Source organism: Salvelinus sp. IW2-2015, linkage group LG36 (assembly GCF_002910315.2).
Source record: "Salvelinus sp. IW2-2015 linkage group LG36, ASM291031v2, whole genome shotgun sequence".
Taxonomy (NCBI): domain Eukaryota; kingdom Metazoa; phylum Chordata; class Actinopteri; order Salmoniformes; family Salmonidae; genus Salvelinus; species Salvelinus sp. IW2-2015.
In genome coordinates this window covers 27094443-27101062 of record NC_036875.1, presented here as the reverse complement: position 1 = coordinate 27101062, position 6620 = coordinate 27094443, and positions in this window count along the sequence as shown.

The following is a 6620-nucleotide window of genomic DNA, read 5'->3' as shown; positions in this document are numbered from 1 at the left end:
GTGGTCGGGGAGGAAACGGGCGAACTCCGCAGCACCCACTGCCGGCATATTTTGCCCTCAGTGCATCATTGCATTGGAGGTCAATCAACTCCATTTGAGGTTTGGTGGTGAGCTTTCCACGTCAACAGCAAATGGGTTACCGAGCAGTTCCAACCTGCTTTTTTGTGCTTCAAAGTCAGCAAATCGGCGTCGAAAGTCAGCGGCAAGCATACCTATTTTATCAGCCAACTGTGCGCTCGGGAACGCACTGGTAGAGAGCTTCTCTTTCATGGTCTGGCAGCTGGGAAAGTGGCTCAAATTTTCTTTCCGCATCTGCGTCTCCCACAGAGTCAGTTTGGTTTTAAATGCCTTCACTGTACTGTACATATCAGAGATGACATGATCCCGACCCTGCAGCCTGCAAGTTCATTGCATTCAGATGACTCGTAATGTCACACAGAAAAGCCATTTCACACAGAAACATTTCGTCTCGGAGTTGTGTTGTGTCTTTCCCTTTGCTGTCCAAGAACAGACAAATCTCCTCACGAAGCTCCGAAACATTTTGAAGCACCTTTCCCTGGCTTAGCCATCGCACCTCTGTGTGATAAGGCAAATCACCATGCTCCGTTTCTAACTCCGTCAGAAATGCCTTGAACTGGCGGTGATTCAACCTTTGGCTCTGATAAAGTTAACTGTGCGCGTGATGATGCTCATTACATGCTCCATTTTCAAGGCTTTACCGCACAACGCTTCCTGGTGTATGATACAATGATAAGCTGTCAGCTCACCTGTCGCGTTTTCCTCTTGCATCTTTTCCCGTATCTTCGCCACCAGTCCGCTCCTGTGTCCACACATCGCAGGTGCTCCGTCGGTTGTCAAACCCACGAGTTTTTCCCAAGGCAGCTCCATCTCATTTACACATCTTGACACCTCTTCATACAAATCATGCCCCGTAGTTGTGCCATGCATAGGACGTAAAGCCAAAAACTCCTCTGTCACGCTTAGGCTGGAGTCCACTCCGCGGATGAAAATTGACAACTGGGCAATGTCAGAAATGTCGGTGCTCTCATCCACAGCCAAGGAATATGCAATGAAATCTTTTCCCTTTTTCACAAGCTGCTCTTTTAGATTGATGGACAACTGGTCTACTCTCTCGGCAATGGTGTTTCTGCTCAGACTCACATTTAAAAAGAGTTGCCTTTTTTCTGGGCAAACTTCGTCACAAACTTTAATCATGCAGTTTTGATGAAATCCCCTCCGTAAATGGCCGGGCTGATTTAGCGATCTCTTCTGCCAAAATAAAACTGGCCTTGACAGCAGCCTGGCCTTGTGATTTGGCTTTTTTGAACAGAGCCTGTCGAGATTTGAGGCCTCGTTTTAATTCCTCTGCCTTTTGTAGCCTTTGTTCCATGTCCATATTCTTGTTTTTGTCCGCGTGTTTCGTTTCATAATGTCGTCTCAGATTATACTCTTTCAGTACCGCCACACTTTCTCCACACAGAAGACACACAGGTTTTCCAGCTACCTCCGTGAACATATACTCCGACTCCCACCTTGTTTGAAACCCCCGGTTTCTCAGTGTCCACCTTCGTTTTGCCATTTTTGATGGGTATCTGAAAGTTAATTTTACTGTGATGCTGACGACTGCTGTGCCAATAAATATTGAAATGAAGCAGCCTACTGCTCGGTGCGTCACCGTTGCATTGTGGGAAATGTAGTATTGGTGCGTGTAAAAGATCTGCGGGCTGCCGGCTTGCTGCGGTCTGCGGGCCGGTTTCTAATAATAAATCAAGATCATCCCAGGGGCCGTAAAAAACCTTCTCGCGGGCCGGATGTGGCCCGCGGGCCTTGACTCTGACATATGTGGCTTAGGACTTCCTGATTTGAGTTGTGAAAAATAAAACTAACACTGGGTAATACATTTCCAGTTGTGTGGTGTTGATTTGTTTAAAAATGTAGATGATACAATCATTGGATCCATGAAAGATATGTTATGTTAATACCATTGGCCTTTTTGTTGAAAAGTTTATCTCTAAAGCTTGTTCTGTCAAGTAAGTAGTCCTACTCCTCCCACTTGTCCAGAAAGCTCCTGTTTTCTGCCTTTCTTTTCGCCATTTTTGGGAAGGGATAGCGCGCTGACAGTTGTAGCGTCTATGTTGCTATGACTACTGTCACAGAGGAGAGGGCGTTTCTGAGTCCTGTCCTGATTGGCGCGCGAAAACAACAGCAGAGCATTATGGGATTCGTAGTATTAGCGGTGAATGCGCTGTATAATACCGGCGGGCCAGCTCTAGTAGTAATTTGGTATTGTCTCGCGGGCCAAATATAATTACCCCACGGGCCAAATTTGGCCCGCGGGCCAGAGTTTGACACCCATGGGTTAGCTGCTCAGATAGCTGATGTTTAAAGTTAGTGAGGGAAATATAAGTCTCCAGCTTCAGCGATTTTTGCAATTAGTTTCAGTCACTGGCAGCAGAGAACTGGAAGGAAAGGCGGCCAAAGGACGTGTTGGCTTTGAGGATGACCAGTGAGATATACCTGCTGGAGCGCGTGCTACGGGTGGGTGTTTTTATCATGACCAGTGAGCTGAAATAAGGTGGGGCTTTACCTAGCATAGACTTATAGATGACCTGGAGCCAGTGGGTCTAGCGATGAATATGTAGCAAGGGCCAGCCGACTAGAGCATACAGGTCGCAGTGGTGGGTGGTATAAAGGGGCTTTGGTAACAAAACGGATGGCACTGTGATAGACTGCATCCAGTTTGCTGAGTAAAGTATTGGAAGCTATTTTGTAGATGACATCGCCAAAGTCGAGGATCGGTAGGATAGTCAGTTTTACTAGGGTAAGTTTGGCGACGTGAGTGAAGGAGGCTTTGTTGCGAAATAGAAAGCCGATTCTAGATTTGATTTTGGATTGGAGATGCTTAATATGAGTCTGTTAATATGAGTCTGGAAGGAGAGTTTACAGTCTAGCCAGACACCTAGGTATTTGTAGTTGTACACATATTCTAGGTCAGAACTGTCCAGGGTAGTGATGCTAGTCGGGTGGGCAGGTGCGGGCAGCGAACGGTTGAAAAGCATGCATTTGGTTTTACTAGCGTTTAAGAGCAGTTGGAGGCCACAGAAGGAGTGCTGTATGGCATAGAAGCTCGTTTGGAGGTTAGTTAACACAGTGTCCAAAGAAGGGCCAGATGTATCCAGAATGGTGTCGTCTGCGTAGAGGTGGATCAGAGAATCACCCGCAGCAAGAGCGACATCATTGATATATACAGAGAAAAGAGTCGGCCCGAGAATTGAACCCTGTGGTACCCCCATAGAGATTGCCAGAGTTCCGGACAACAGGCCCTCCGATTTGACACACTGAACTCTGTCTGCAAAGTAGTTGGTGAACCAGGCGAGGCAGTCATTTGAGAAACCAAGGCTATTGAGTTTGCTGATAAGAATACAGTAATTGACAGAGGCGAAAGCCTTGGCCAGGTCGATGAAGACGGCTGCACAGTACTGTTTTTTATCGTTGGCGGTTATGATATCGTCTAATACCTTGAGCGTGGCTGAGGTGCACCCGTGATCAGCTCGGAAACCGGATTGCACAGTGGAGAAGGTACGGTGGGATTCGAAATGGTCAGTGATCTGTTTATTAACTTGGCTTTCGAAGAGTTTAGAGAGGCAGGGAAGGATGGATATAGGTCTATAACGGATTCTTCCGATGGCATTGAGGAGTACACCAAATCAGTCAATGGCTTCATCAATAAGTGCATCAATGACGTCGTCCCCACAGTGACCGTACGTACCCCAACCAGAAGCCATGGACTACAGGCAACATCCGCACTGAGCTAAAGGGTAGAGCTGCCGCTTTCAAGGACCGGGACTCTAACCCGGAAGCTTATAAGAAATCCCGCTATGCCCTCCAACGAACCATCAAACAGGCAAAGCGTCAATACAGGACTAAGATCGAATCGTACTACACCGGCTCCGACGCTCGTTGGATGTGGCAGGGCTGGCAAACTATTACAGACTACAAAGGGAAGCACAGCCACGAGCTGCCCTGTGACACGAACCTACCAGACAAGCTAAATTACTTCTATGCTCGCTTCGAGGCAAGTAACACTGAAACATGCATGAGAGCACCAGCTGTTCCGGACGACTGTGTGATCACGCTCTCCGTAGCCGATGTGAGTATGACCTTTAAACAGGTCAACATTCACAAGGCCGCAGGGACAGACGGATTACCAGGACGTGTACTCCGAGCATGCGCTGACCAACTGGCAAGTGTCTTCACTGACATTTCCAACCTGTCCCTGACTGAGTCTGTAATAAAACATGTTTCAAGCAAACCACCGTAGTCCCTGTGCCCAAGAACACTAAGGTAACCTGCCTAAATGACTACCGACCCGTAGCACTCACGCCTGTAGCCATGAAGTGCTTTGAAAGGCTGGTCATGGCTCACATCAACACCATTATCCTGGAAACCCTAGAACTACTCCAATTTGCATACCGCCCCAACAGATCCACAGATGATGCAATTTTTATTGCACTCAACACTGCCCTTTCCCATCTGGACAAAAGGAACACCTATGTGAGAATGCTATTCATTGACTACAGCTCAACACCATAGTGACCTCAAAGCTCATCACTAAGCTAAGAACCCTGGGACTTAACAGCTCCCTCTGCAACTGGATCCTGGACTTCCTGACGGGCCGCCCCCAGGTGATAAGGGTAGGTAACAACACATCCGCCACGCTGATCCTCAACACGGGGTTCCCTCAGGGGTGAGTGCTCAGTCCCATCCTGTACTCCCTGTTCACTCATGACTGCATGGCCAGGCACGACTCCAACACAATCATCAAGTTTGCCAATGACACAACAGTGGTAGGCCTGATCACCGACAATGATGAGACAGCCTATAGGGAGGTCAGAGACCAGGTTCTGTGGACAACAACTTCTCCCTCAACGTGATCAAGACAAAGGAGATGATTGTGGACTACAGAAAAAGAAGGACCGAGCACGCCACCATTCTCATCGACGGGGCTGTATTGGAACAGGTTGAGAGCTTCACGTTCTTTGGTGTCCACATCCCCAACAAACTATCATTGTTCAAACACACTAAGACAGTCGTGAAGAATGCATGACAAAGCCTATTCCCCCTCTGGAGACCGAAAACATTTGGCATGGGTCCTCAGAATCTCCAAAGGGTCTACAGCTGCACCATCGAGAGCATCCTGACTGGTTGCATCCCTGCCTGGTATGGAAATTGCTCGGCCTCTGACCGCAAGGCACTACAGAGGGTAGTGCATACGGCCCAGTACATCACTGGGGCCAAGCTTCCTGCCATCCAGGACCTCTACAACAGGCGGTGTCAGAGGAAGGCCCTAAAAATTGTCAACGACTCCAGCCACCCTAGTCATAGACTGTTCCCTCTGCTACCGCACTGCAAGCGGTACCGGAGAGCCAAGTCGAGACAGCTTCTACCTAAGCCATAAGACTCTTGAACAGCTAATCAAAGGGCTACCCAGACTCCTCTTTTACGCTGCTGCTACTCTGTTTATAATCTACGCATAGTCACTTTAACTCTACCTACATGTACATATTGCCTCAATTACCTCAGCTGGTGCCCCTGCACATTGACTCTGTATCGGTACCCCCTGTATATAGTCCTGCTTGTTCTTTTACTGCTGCTGTTTAATTATTTGTTACTTTTATTTTGTATTTTCTACTTTCTATTTTTTTGAACTTCTTAAAGCATTGTTGGTTAAGGGCTTGTACGTAAGTATTTCACTGTTGTATTCGGCGCATGTGACAAATAACATTTGATTAACGTGCTGTTTTGACCCACAGGACTGCCGCTGACTGGATGTTTTTTGTTTGTCGCTCCATTCTAGGTAAACCCTAGACACTGTTGTGTGTGAAAAGCAAAGGAGGCCGGCTGTTTCTGAGATACTGGAACCGGTGTGCCTGGCACCGACTATCATACCACAGTCAAAGTCGCTTAGGTCACTCGTTTTTCCCATTTTAATGTTCAATCGAACAGTAACTGGATGCCTGTCTGCCTGCTTTATATAGCAAGCCACAGCCACGTGACTCACTATCTGTAAGAGTGAACCATTTTTGTGAACAAGGTGGTGTACCTAATATACTGGCCACAGTGTATATTTCCACACTGAGGTTGGAACAATACTGTGCAATTGTGAAAATAATGATGCCCCTTTAGTGTAAAAGTTGTTTTTCCTGTTGAAAAACAATATCCCACGTATAAATACAGTAAAGTACACACTTACAGGTAAAACTTTTTTTAGGGGTAGTAAAATACTTTTTGTTGACTGAAGTGCAAACTTCATGGAGTAGGCCGGATGGTGCGCTCCGATGTCATTGGTCTCCCACCTTGCTTGAGGAACAATAGAGGAATTAAAGGAAAGGCCCACCCCCCACCTGTGCCATGTCAGAGGACACCTGGATCACCAATTGAGATTTACCTTTAAGTAAATCAGGTGATACATGAGCTGAAAAGGAGACTGGAGTTTGACTTTACATTTTTTCTCTCTAAATGTATGGATTATTGCTCTTTAGGCTTCCCTATTGGTAAATATAACTTTTATAGATATACTGTAACTTCTTTAGATGATAGAACTTTTTCTAAATGACCAA